This window comes from Phacochoerus africanus, chromosome 13 (genome assembly GCF_016906955.1).
Source record: "Phacochoerus africanus isolate WHEZ1 chromosome 13, ROS_Pafr_v1, whole genome shotgun sequence".
Taxonomy (NCBI): domain Eukaryota; kingdom Metazoa; phylum Chordata; class Mammalia; order Artiodactyla; family Suidae; genus Phacochoerus; species Phacochoerus africanus.
The window spans coordinates 21,041,958-21,054,780 of NC_062556.1; the positions used below are offsets into that span (position 1 = coordinate 21,041,958).

The 12,823-nt window shown below is 46.7% G+C and overlaps 1 protein-coding gene across 2 annotated transcripts in view; it reads left to right on the top strand.

Annotated features, from left to right (window-relative positions):
- Positions 1-11,597: 11,597 nt before the first annotated feature.
- Positions 11,598-12,823, top strand: part of LCP1 (lymphocyte cytosolic protein 1) — a 61,698-nt gene continuing 60,472 nt past the window's right edge. For both annotated transcript variants that reach the window (XM_047756315.1, XM_047756314.1), the window contains exon 1: positions 11,598-11,657. The gene's annotated coding sequence lies outside the window, so the exon portion shown is untranslated. The remainder of the gene's footprint in view (positions 11,658-12,823) is intronic.

A 12,823-nucleotide genomic window follows, 5' to 3' on the forward strand; every position in this document is an offset into this window, starting at 1 on the left:
TAAAAACCTTAGGCAGGGAAATGGCTTAGAAATGAAAACAAGCCTGTGTGCTCGCTGACGCCCAGTGATGCCAGCGGCTAGAGTAGGCAGAATTGGTCCATTTACTCTGAAGCTTTGCTTCCTCTCCCGAGACTTAGCAAGCAAAAATTTATAAATCCGGTAGCTTCAGTAACTCTACCACCAAAAGTAGTTTTGGAGAAGTCTGTTCATTCTGGTGCTTGTTTCTTTTTTCATTCTTAATTTTAAATAGATGGGGTTTTTTTTGGTGATCTTTCACTTACCCTTCATTTCCCTTGATTGACACAGGAAAGAGCAGTGCAGTGGGAAAGGAGATGAGGTGACAAGGATTCTTCTCCCTCCTCCTCCTCATTCCTCTGACGGGAATCATAAAGGACACGGAAGTCTCTGTAAGGCTGAAAGCCCCACTGTGTAGACAACTGACACGGCGCTCTGCAGGGTAATAGGAACCTGCTACTCAGGTTAACATATGTAATTGCTGGGGCACATACATGTCACATTTTCCAGCTATTATAAGATTCATCTAAAAGACTTCTGGGAGTTCTCGTTGTGGCTCAGCAGGTTAAAAACCCCACTAATATCCATGAGGACACAGGTTCACTCCCAGGCCTCACTCAATGGGTTAAGGACCTGACGTTGCCCTGAGCTGTGGTGTAGATCGCAGATGAGGCTTGGATCTAGTGTTGCTGTGGCTGTGGTGTAGGCTGGCAGCTGCGGCTCGGATTCGATCCCTAGCCTGGGAACTTCCATATGTTGCAGGCACAGCCCCCAAAAGACAAAAAAATAAAAGCAGACTTCCTCTGCTGGTTAAGAAGCGTTCAGCCTTCACCTGTAAGAAGTACGTGGCCAGGGGGCAGTGTGAAATGTGCCTGAGGTTCGGTCCCGTTTGCTTTGGAGGGAGAGCAAAGAGGCAGGTCACAAAGTGTCAGGGACTGGACGACAAACCCCACAGGGACAGGGAGTGTGTCTGTCTTATCCACTGCTGTTCTCGCAGTGTCTGGCCGAGTGCCTTGGAGAAAGGAGGATGAATGAGGAAAGGGGTAAATGACTCTGGATGCTGGGATCAGTGTAGACAGAAACAAGTTTTCACATTTGCTGGGCACTTCCAGGCTCTCGCTGATGGAAGCAGGTCTGACACATTGGTGTAAATGGACATAGATATTCATATTCCTCTTTGGTTCAAGGGACCTCATTTTTAGCCATGATTTCCTTTCCCTGAATAGGCTTCCCCTCAAAATGGACAGAATTTAAAGCATGCCTTCTCTTTTTTGTTTTTGTCTTTTTATTTATTTATTTATTTAGGTCTTTTGTCTTTTTAGGGCTGTTCCCGAGGCATGTGGAGGTTCCCAGGCTGGCGGTCAAATCAGAGCCATAGCTGCCTGCCTACGCCACAGCCACAGCAACATGGGATCCAAGCCGTGTCTGCAACTTACACCACAGCTCATGGCAATGCCAGATCCATAACCCACTGAGCGAGGCCAGGGATTGAACCTGCAACCTCATGGATGCTAGTCAGATTCGTTTGCACTGAGCCACGATGGGAACTCCTAAAGCATGCCTTCTCTTTTACTGACACTCAGCCATTACTGGGCACAGAAAAACAAGAATAAAATATAGTCCTTTCTTATCTCGTTTAATCTAAAGTAATCTGAACCCAAAGATAATATTATCTGAATATATTTCAGTACATACCAAAAATGGACCAAATTGGCCCTTTTCTTTCTCCCTCTCTTTTTATTTTTTTAAACCTTTTTTTGAAGTGTAGTTGATTTACAATGTGCCAATTATTGCTGTACAGTAAAGTGGCCCAGTCATACATGTATATACATTCGTTTTATTACATTCTTTTCCATCATGGTCTAGCCCAAGAGATTGGATATAGTTCCCTGTACTATAGAGTAGGACCTCATGGCTTATCCATTCTAGATATAATAGTTTGCATCTACTAACCCCAAACTCCCAGTCCATCCTACACCCTACCCCTTGGCAACTACAAGTCTAGTCTCTATGTCTGAATCGGAGCTACAGCTGCAGGCCTACACCACAGCTCATGGCAACGCCAGATCCCCAACCCACTGAGTGAGGCCGGGGATCAAACCCACATCCTCCTGGATACTAGTTGGATTCGTTTCTGCTGCGCCACAGTGGGAACTCCCCGTGCCATATTTTAGATTCCACATATAAGTGACATCATGTGGTATTTGTCTTCTCTTTCTGACTTCCTCCACTTAGTATGATAATCTCTAGTTGCATCTTCCTTTCTTAATGTTAGATGTCAGTCCTTGAACTTCCGTTCCTGTGCTTCTAAGTGCTTCCTCCTTCTGGAGATTTGACGCCATCTCATGGTTTTCGTTATCTCCGTGCTAATGAGGCTCAGATCGCTATATTCTGTCTTGCCCTAGCCTCACACTCCAGCTACAGAGCTTGCATTGTGCTCAGGCAGGCTCCCCTGGAGCCTTTTCAGTGTGGCCCAGTGGATTTCATCCTTGTCCTCCCTCGATGTCACAAGTCCGTCCAGGAGCCCACGCTTCCCTGAATTCCATAGCCAGTTGGCCTCAGGGTCATCCTTGACTCATCTTCTCATTTATCCTCTGTAGACAGTCAGCCTCGGAAACATCTCCTAGGCTTGTCTCTGCTTCTCCTGCCCGCTGCCACCAGCTAGGCCTGGCGGTTATTGCCTCGGACCTGTCAAGAGCCATGGCTTCCTTCCCCCTCTCCATCTTCTAGGCTCGTCCCACTCCATCCCATTTCTCCGCCATCAGACTGATCTGAAACCACCTATTGCATTGTTTTACTTCCTAATGCGCAAATTCCCTAAGATTCTCTTGACCTGGGTTTGTTGTGAGCCTTCCTGGGCCCTTCATCCTACACAGTAAATCCTTGCTTCATAAATGAGTTGTTGAAATCCGGCAACTGTGTCACATGAATTCCCTGAAGCTCTGCTGACTATCCTTTGGGCTTCGTAAGCAGAGAATTAGCAGGTGATTCATAACTCTATTTAAAGAATGGAGAATTGGCTAGAAATATGTTCATGTTGCAACTGGAGAGAAACAGAAAAGCAAAACATTTTCATCTGAGTTTCTGTTTCTTTACTTTAAAATAGAATAAAGGCCACTTAATGATGGGTTTGCCTCAGGCATTTAAGTGTGAGGTGTGGCCCTGGTAAAGGCAAAGTCAGTTCCAGTTGATTCTTGTAAAAAGATGGATTGGATGAATGAATCTGAATTACATAATGAAATAGTTAAGTACTTTATATACGTCACAGTCTACAAAACAGATTCCATTAAAATTCAGCACTAAGAGCACTGTGTTAGGTGTGTTTAGTATATATTATCTCATTTAATTTTCAAAGTAATCCTGTGATATAAGTGGTAGTTTCTCTAATGTTTGTATAAGTTCAGCTAAGGAAAGGGAAAATGCTTTATGCAAGATCTGTTAGCCTACGCTGGAATCAGGATTTATCTCTGAGATTTCTAATTTCTTTTTTTTTTAATTTTAATTTAATTTTATTTTTTATTACTCAATGAATTTATTACATTTGTAGTTGTACAATGATCATCACAATCCAATTTTATAGGATTTCCATCCCACAACCCCAGTGCATCCCGCCCCCCCAAACTGTCTCCTTTGGAGACCATAAGTTTTTCAATGTCTGTGAGTCAGCATCTGTTCTGCAAAGAAGTTCAGTCTGTCCTTTTTTCAGATTCCACATGTCAGTGAAAGCATTTGATGTTGGTGTCTCATTGTATGGCTGACTTCACTTAGCATGATAATTTCAAGGTCCATCCATGTTGCTAAAAATGCTGGTATTTCGTTCCTTTTAATGGCCGAGTAATATTCCATTGTGTATATGTACCACCTCTTCTTGATCCACTCCTCTGTCGATGGACATTTAGGTTGTTTCCATGTCTTGGCTATTGAAAATAGTGCTGCCACGAACATTGGAGTACGTGTCTTTGCGAGTCATGGTTTTCTCTGGATAGATGCCCAGGAGTGGGATTGCTTGAGATTTCTAATTTCAAGTCTTTGGCTTTTCCTGTGTACCATCCTCAAATACTTCTCTTATTAGATTTTTTTTTAAATGTCATTTTTGTTTGCATTGTTAAAAGCCTATGACTTTCTATTTTAATACATGATTCATACTCTTTTCCTTTTACTGTTTTCTATATGCTTATTTAAAAATCCTTGTCCTTGTATTTCTTTTTTGGCCACCCTGCAGCATGAGGAGTTCCCAGGCCAGGGATCAGATCTGAGCTGCAGTTGCAACCTACCCTGCAACTGCAGCAACAATGGCTCCTTTAACCCACTGTGCCGGGCCTGGGGCCGAACCTGCATCCTGATGCTGCAGAGACACCACTCCCATTGCACCACAGTGGGAACTCCTGTCCTGGTATTTCAATTCTTTGTGGTTGTGAGCATCTCAAACTTGGTCTCAGAAGCATATCTATTTACAAAAGTTGCGAAAATATTGTATTTCCAGCAGGGGAAGTAGCATACATTTCCAGCTGTGTCTGTTTTAATGACTCAGTTAATGCAAATGAGTTATTAAATGTCAGTGAGTATCTAGGGAGTTGTTATAAACTAAAGATGTGCAAATTCTCTAATTTGAAAATGATCATATCCATGTAGTGTGCTGGATTCAACTTTTTAATACTTAGAAATATAGCAGAGATAACATTTTTATGTACTTGACATTTTCTGAAAATAAAATTTGCAGCTATGAACAGCCTTCTTCCTTTTATAATCTACCTGGAAATAATAGCTATAATCAGCTTTCATTGCACTGTCATCAGAAAAGGACAGTCAAATTAGCAGAAAACAGGTGTGAGAATCAGTCTTTATATGGCAGCTGCATGTATACATCCTCTGAAAGTACTGTCATGCTCAGAGAGTGAATTTTAGATGAAAATTTAAAACATCTGATTAGTTTTGTTCTTTGGTTTAACTTTTAAATGCCATACTGTTTATAGAATCAATTATAAATCGACTATAATTGTTAAAAAAATTTGCCTTCTTGGCACCACATGTCAATTGACTATCATTTTTTTTTTTAAAATTGCCTTTTCAACTAATCAAATATTTGTTGAATTTGTACTATGAGCAGTGACTGGTGTTAGGTGCTAGGAGTGGATATGGTTCCTGTCCTCCAGCAGCTGACATTTCACTTGGGAGATGCCTGTAACATCCGAGTGCTGTTGACATGTGCTGGTCCCTCTGTCTCAAATGCCCTTCATCACTCTCTTTCCCTCCTTTGCTTTGAGCAGCTTCAACATGCTTTTGGAGACTGAGCTCCACATCTTTTTTTTTTCCCCCCGGTAATTTTAGGGCCACACCTCCTGCATATGGAGGTTCCCAGGCTAGGGGTTGCATTGGAGCTACAGCTGCCGGCCTATACCACAGCCACAGCAACACCGATCCCCAACCCACTGAGCGAGGCCAGGGATCGAACCTGAGTTCTCATGCATGCTAGTCTGGTTCATTACTGCTGAGCCACAATGGGAACCCTCCACGTCTTCTAAGATGCCTTCCCGCCTGCGACCCCACTCCCGTGTCGTTGGCATCCTGGGCCCCTCTCCATCATGGTGTTTGTCCTGGGGGATGGTAATTGTTAGTGTGTTTGGTAACCTTCCAGAATGCAATCTCCTCAGGTTTATGAAACTGAGTTGTTTTTTTTTTTTTTTTTTTCCCTGAGGGCTTGGAGCATAGTATGTTCCTAATGAGAGCTTGAAAATGAATGAAGATGTCGCAAACACACAGACGGTCATGGAAATTAACTGACAAAGAAAGGTAGCATGCAGTCCGGGTCAAGAATGGCTTATAGGCGTTCCTGTCATGGTGCAGCGGAAATGAATCCAACTATGAACCATGAGGTTCGATCCCTGGCCTCACTCAGTGGGTTAAGGATCTGGCGTTGCCATAAGCTGCGGTGTAGGTCACAGACTCGGCTGGGATCCTGTGTTGCTGTGGCTTTGGTGTAGGCCAGCAGCTATAGCTCTGATTAGACCCCTATCCTGGGAACCTCCATATGCCTAGGTGCAGCCCTAAAAAGACAACAAAACAACAACAACAAAAAGAATGGCTTATAAGCAAGCGCTAGAGGTTTTAGGAGGAGAAGAAAAAACAGATTGATAGTCCAGGAACGATTCTTGATCAGGGCCTGGTTCTGTGGGCGTGAGGCCTGGGCGGTGCGGGGCTCTGTGCTCAAAGAGCTCCATACTTGGCTTCCTGCTCTGCTGTGAACATCTGAAAATTCATTATGTTTTGATTTTTTTCTTTTTAGAGCTGCACCTGTGGCCTATGGAAGTTCCCAAGCTAGGGGTCAAATCGGAACTGCAGCTGCCAGCCTGTGCCACAGCCACAGCCACGCCAGATTTCCAAGCCACATCTGAGACTTAACATTTCAGCTTGCGGCGACACCAGATCCTTAACCCACTGAGTGAGGCCAGGGATCGAACCTGCATTCTCATGGATACTAGTTGGGTTTGTTACCGCTGTGTCACAATGGGAACTCCCAGGTATAGTTTAGGAGCTAACAAAATAAACCCAGCACTTGGCCTTATGGGATTCCCAGTCTAGTGGGAGAGACCAGTATCGGCTGGGGCAGCAACGAGGATGCCAGCCAAATGCTGGCAGCCAGAATTAGATGGACTGTGGAAAGTGCCCAGGTACACACGGCAAAGGTGAGTGTGAAGCTTGATAATGTGAGAAGGCAACACAAACCCTTCACAGCCACCACGACCCTCAGCAAAGTTCAGAACTCTGAGGTACCCCGTACCTTTGAAGCAGGGGTGCAGGTTGGAGCTGTCAAACAGGAGGGTTGGTAGAAGGTTTAGAGAAGGAGCAGCAAAGCATTCTTTGCCCCGACCTCGCTATAAAAAAAGGAAGATTCAGGGAGTCCCCGTTGTGGCTCAGCGGGTCAGGAACCCAACTAGTATCCGTGAGAAGGCAGGTTGGATCCCTGGCCTCACTCAGGGGGTTAAGGATCCGGTGTTGCCGTCAGCTGTGGTGTAGGTTGCAGATGCGGCTGGGATCCCACATCGCTGTGACTGTGGTGTAGGCCGGCAGCTAGCTGTAGCTCTGATTTGACCCCTAGCTTGCCACAGGTGCAGCCCTAAAAAGACCAAAAGAAAAAAAAGATTCAAAGAAAAAGAGCTTTTGGCTATTTTTAAAAACTGGCAGAAGAAATAAAACATTCAATAGAAGTTTTGAAGAAAACCTTGACAGGAGTTCCCGTCGTGGCGCAGTGGTTAACGAATCCGACTAGGAACCATGAGGTTGCGGGTTCGGTCCCTGCCCTTGCTCAGTGGGTTAACGATCCGGCGTTGCCGTGAGCTGTGGTGTAGGTCTCAGACTCGGCTCAGATCCCGCGTTGCTGTGGCTCTGGCGTAGGCCGGTGGCTGCAGCTCCGATTGGACCCCTAGCCTGGGAACCTCCATATGCCGAGAAGCGGCCCAAAGAAATAGCAAAAAGACAAAAAAAAAAAAAGAAAGAAAACCTTGACAATCATCCCAGACAGTAGAATAGGAAGGCCAAGACTCAGAAAGTCGGAGGAAAATGAGAAGATCAATCCAAGAGGCCCAACTTACAAGTAATTCTAATCCCACAGAGGGAGAACATAAAACACAGAGGAAAGGAAATAAGAGAAAAAGAGAGAGAAAACTTCCCAGAACTGAAATATTTGAATTTCCAAATTAAGAGACCGCTGAGTCTCCGGCGCGGTGGATGGAACAGACCCATCCTAAGACAAATCTTAAAATTTTGGAATGTCAGCCGTATAGTGAAAACCCTAAATATTTCCAGAAAGAAAAAAAAAAAATGACATGCAAGAGACCGTAGTTCAGCAGACTTCTCAAGAACAACACTGGAGCAATTCCTCCAGAATTTTGAAAGAAAATGATTGTGCGGACTCCCAAGAATGAGAGAAGACTCTGCATGTTTTCTGTTTTAAGACCTCTCGAGAAGTTTCTGTTCCATGCGGTCTTTCTCAGGGTCCTAATAGCTGCACCAGCATCTACTAGAAAGTGTTCTTTTTTATTGTGGTTGTTGTTGTTGTCTTTTTAGGGCCACACCTCGGGCATAGGGAGGGTCCCAGGCTAGGGGTCCAATTAGAGCTATAGCTGCCGGCCTACACCACAGCCACGGCAACACCAGATCTGAGACGCATCTTTGACCTACACCACAGCTCACGGCAACACCGGATCCTTAACCCACTGAGTGAGGTCAGGGATTGAACCCGAAACCTCACGGATCCTAGGCAGGTTTGTAACCACTGAGCCACGACAGGAACTCTGAGTGTGTGGTGCTTATTGAGACAAAGAAATAGACCAAGAAAGTGGGAGGTGTTTGGTCCAGAAACAGGAGATCCAACCCAGATGGAGAAGGGGACTCCCACGATGATGGTGAAGCTTCTAGATGGGGACTGGGCTGTGGGACCAGACAGCAGAACAAGGGGCTGTGGGAAGCACCTCTCCAAGAGGACAAAAGAGGAGCGGATCCATTTCCTGTGCATTTTAGTTCTGTTGGAGAGTTTGGTACAGAATCAGTGATGACCGATATAGAAACCTAACAAATGATTTTTAAAAAAAGGTACAGGAAAAAGGAAATAGAAGATCTTGCTCTGCATAACTGAGCTATTAATACTTACATAGTCATTGTCACAACTGAATCTTGGTTTAAAGGTGTTATAACCTGCTTTAGAGGCTGGTGGGAGGGCTAGGGTCAGTGGGGAGTGAGACGGTCAAATCTTCACTTCACAAGTAAAGAAGTTAAAAAAAAGACTTTGAGGAGTTCCATTGTGGCTCAGCGGTAATAAACCCAGCCAATACCCACGAAGTTGCAGGTTTGATCCCTGGCCTCACTCAGTGGGTTAAGGATCTGGTGTTATGGTGAACTGCAGTATAGGTTGCAGACATGGCTTGGATCCTGCATTACTGTGGCTGTGGCTATTGGCTGGCAGCTGCAGCTCCAATTCGACCCCTGGCCTGGGAACTTGCATATACTGCGGGTGAAGCCCCAAAAAGACAAATATACATATCAAGGAGTTACTATTGTGGCTCAGGGGTAACAAACCCAACTAGTATCCATGAAGATTTGGGTTTGATCCTTGGCCATTCAGTGGGGTAAGAATCCTGTGTTGCTGTGGCTGTGGTGTAGTCTGGCAGATCCAGCTCCGATTCAGCCCCAGCCTGGGAACTTTCATATGCCATGGGTGTGGCCTGAAAACAAGAAAGTATTAAAAGACCAGTTAAACTGAGATAGGCTTTGCTCTGTGTCACAGACTCTTGCAAGTTCTCTGCATGTATCAGTGGCCCTTGCGCTCATAACAGCTGTAGGAAACAGACACTCTTCTTCTCCCCACTTTCTAGATGAAGGAGCTGAGGTCACTGAAATGGAATAATTTGCCCAAGGCCACACAAGTAATACAGTCCTAGAGCTGAGGGTTGACAACCAGACAAGTGGGCTCAGCCTCTTTACCCCCCTTTTTTTGTTGTTGTCTTTTTAGGGCTGCACCTGCAGCATATAGAGATTCCCAGGCCAGGGGTCGAATTGGAGCAGCAGCTGCTAGCCTGCACCACAGCCACAGCAAGCCTTGTCTGTGACCTACATCATAGCTCATGGCGCCACTGGATCCTTAACCTACTGGGTGAGGCCAGGGATCGAACCTGTGTCCTCATGGATCCTGGTTAGATTCGTTTCCACTGAGCCATGAAGGGAACTCCCAGCATCTTTACTCTTAATCACTCTGCTCTGATCCCTCTGCCTGCCTCGCAGACCCCATGTCTGGGTTAGTGCTGTGTGGTCTCACGGGCAGCCAGCTTTTCTCCTGTCATGGTTCCAAGTACCACTGGTCACTCATCTGCGTCCTTGGCCACAGTGGACATTCTAATGAAGGCGGAGTTTGTAATCATCTGAATTCCTCTCCTCCCTCGTCCATCATATATCGGAGGAGGCAGAGCTGTTTTTTCCCTCTAAATGATTCCTAGTGTGCATGAAGGGGAAGTGGGGAGGGTGAGATAATTGACAGAGCAATGTATCCAAGTAAGTAGAATATGTAAGATTAGGATTAAAATGAGGAACCATTGGCTTTAAGAAGACAGAAGAACACCTGCTCCTTTAAGAATGAAAGAGAAGAGCCCTTGTCCGAGTCAAGGAGGCAGAGAAGGAAGCTCATACCACGTGACTCAGTAAGCCAGGGGCAGGAATCTCAGGCCAGGAAAGGATGCAGGAGGGCTGAATAGGAAATTGAGGCAAGAGGAGAAAGTTTGGAATAAATGTCTAACTTTTGGGCTCTGTGATCTCTTTAATACCATGATGAATACTTAGGATGGACCCAGAAAAGAAGTCTATATACACAAAATTAGGCATCGGATTTTAGGGGTTGAGAATACTTGCTCTCAGGAATTAATGAGATGGAACAAGAAGGCAAGCAGCTTGGGAGTTCCTGTCGTGGCTCAGTGGTAACAAACCCGACTAGGATCCACGAAGATGGTGGTTCGATCCCTGGCCTGGATCAGTGGGTTAAGGATCTGGAATTGCCATGAGCTGTGGTGTAGGTGGCAGACATGGCTTGGATCTGGCATTGCTGTGGTCGTGATGTAGGCTGGCAGCTGCAGCTCTGATCTCACCCCTAGCCTGGGAACCTCTATGTGCCTCAGGCACGGCCCTAAAAGACCAAAACAAACAAACAAACAAACAAAAATGGCAAGCAGCTTGAGCTGCTTGAATCTGTAGCATTTCAGGTCTATGTTTTCGGGGCTTATGCAGCAGCCTTCAGTGGCCAGAGAGTAGCAGCCGGTGTGGTTTTAGGGACTGAGGCTGTGGGCTCCAGAGCAGCCGGGTGGGGTATAACAGGGCAGTGGAGGTAGAGCGAAGGCAAGGAAGAGGCCGGTGAAGTGGCAGAGGTGGCAGTAGAGGCGTGTGGATGGCAGGGTCGGAGGTGGGAGAGGTCCTCTCCGCGTGCGGGCTCTCGGGGGGCCGTGCTCAGTAAAGAGCATCCAGATAACCAAACTCCAATCAGTCTGCAAGTTCTGAACACGGACAGTGATAAAACACTCCTCGCTGATAAAGCCTTGGTCTATGACTTCAACAGCTGCCTGCCGCTGGGTGGCCGGGTGGCAGGGCGAGGCAGATAGAGAGATCGCGATTGAGGGCGTGGTCCCGGATGTGGGTGAGGTGGTGGTGGGTGGCTGAGCTGATGCGCGAGTAGAGGGTTCCTTCAGGTGGGTGGTTGCAAGCAGCACGGTTCAAAGGCTTTTATCTCCTAGACTCTCGATGTCTCCTGGATTCTGCTGTCCTTTGTTTGACGTGCACCAGCTGCTAGACATAATCACCCATTTCACCCTCTTGAAACATCAGCTCTGCTCACATCTGCCTCCAGCTCAACGAGCCACTGCCTGTTTCACTCCTTTTAAAGTAGACGGCATTTATTTACTTGCATGTTTTTCTCCTCAGCAGACTCTGTGCTCCTTGAGAGCACCGATCATGTCTTATTCATTTCTGAATCACCACAGCCTCCAGATAGGTGCTCAGACACCTGCTGAGCCCACGCACAAGTGTATCTTGCTCTTCTTTTAGATTCCTCAGATCACCGATGAGCCGGCACCAGTAGGCACAGGATGCTGCTGCTCTCCTCCTCCCAGGTAACGAAATGAGTCTCTGTTCTTCTTTAGGAAGTGTTGCCGCTGCACTTCCCTTCCACCCTGGAACTGCAGGGAAGCAGATTAGGGAGAACCACAGTCATCTCACATTTTTTTTCATCCTGAAAACCATCAAGAGGAGTCCCCGCTGTGGCACAGGGGGGTTAAGAATCCGACTACAGCAGTTCCCGTTGTGGCACAAGGGAAACAAAGCTGACTAGTAACGGTGAGGTGGCAGGTTTGATCCCAGGTCTCGCCTAGTGGGTTAAGGATCTGGCGTTGCCGTGAACTGTGGTGTAGGTCACGGATGCTGCTTGGATCTTGCGTTGCTGTGACTGTGGTGTAGGCTGGCAGCTGTAGCTCTGCTTCGACCCCTAGCCTGGGAACCTCCATATGCTGCAGGTGTGGCCCTCCAAAGCCTAAAAAAAAAACAACAAACAAACAAACAAACAAAAAACACTCCAAAAAAAGAATCTGACTACAGCAGCTCAGGTCACTGTGGAGGCTCAGGTTCAATCCCTGGCCCGGGGAACTTTCATATGCAGCAGGTGCGGTCATTGAACAAAAAAGACAAAGGCGTTATCAAGACATTATCTGTGCTGCTGGAGGGTCCTGATGACTTTTCACACCAGAGTGAAAACCACCAGCATCTGGCTGCTTCGTGGTGTGATCAGTCCTGCCACGGTGCGGCCTGGCTGTGTCTCCAGTGTCCTGAAAGAATTTCCTGCCTCTTGACCACCCCGCCCCCATCCCTGGTGGTGTATTACTTGGGAGTAATGAGGCAGAGGAGAGAGCAGGGTCAGCGTCACCCCTAGTCTTCCCTGGGGAGTCCCGGGAGGGCAGACATTTCCCTGTGACATGAGCCACATCTAGAGTGGACCGAATCGCCACTGTCTCTTCCTGCTCTTTTGCTCACCCCTCCCCCAGGAGGGCCCCGTAGGGTTCTCACCTGGACGTTGTTGGTACACCGCTGGCTAATGAAGTAGAAAAACCAGAATGGCTTGGTCTGACATATGAGGTTGGAGGCAGGCGCCTTCTCGAGGAGAAATCAAAGAAGCAGAAGAAGTAGAAGGGCAGCCCCCACCCCCCGAGTCCCCAACCAGAGTACCTGCTGAGGGGGTCCCAGACCCCTCAAAAATACAGGACGTTCAGAGCATCTTCAGCTCACC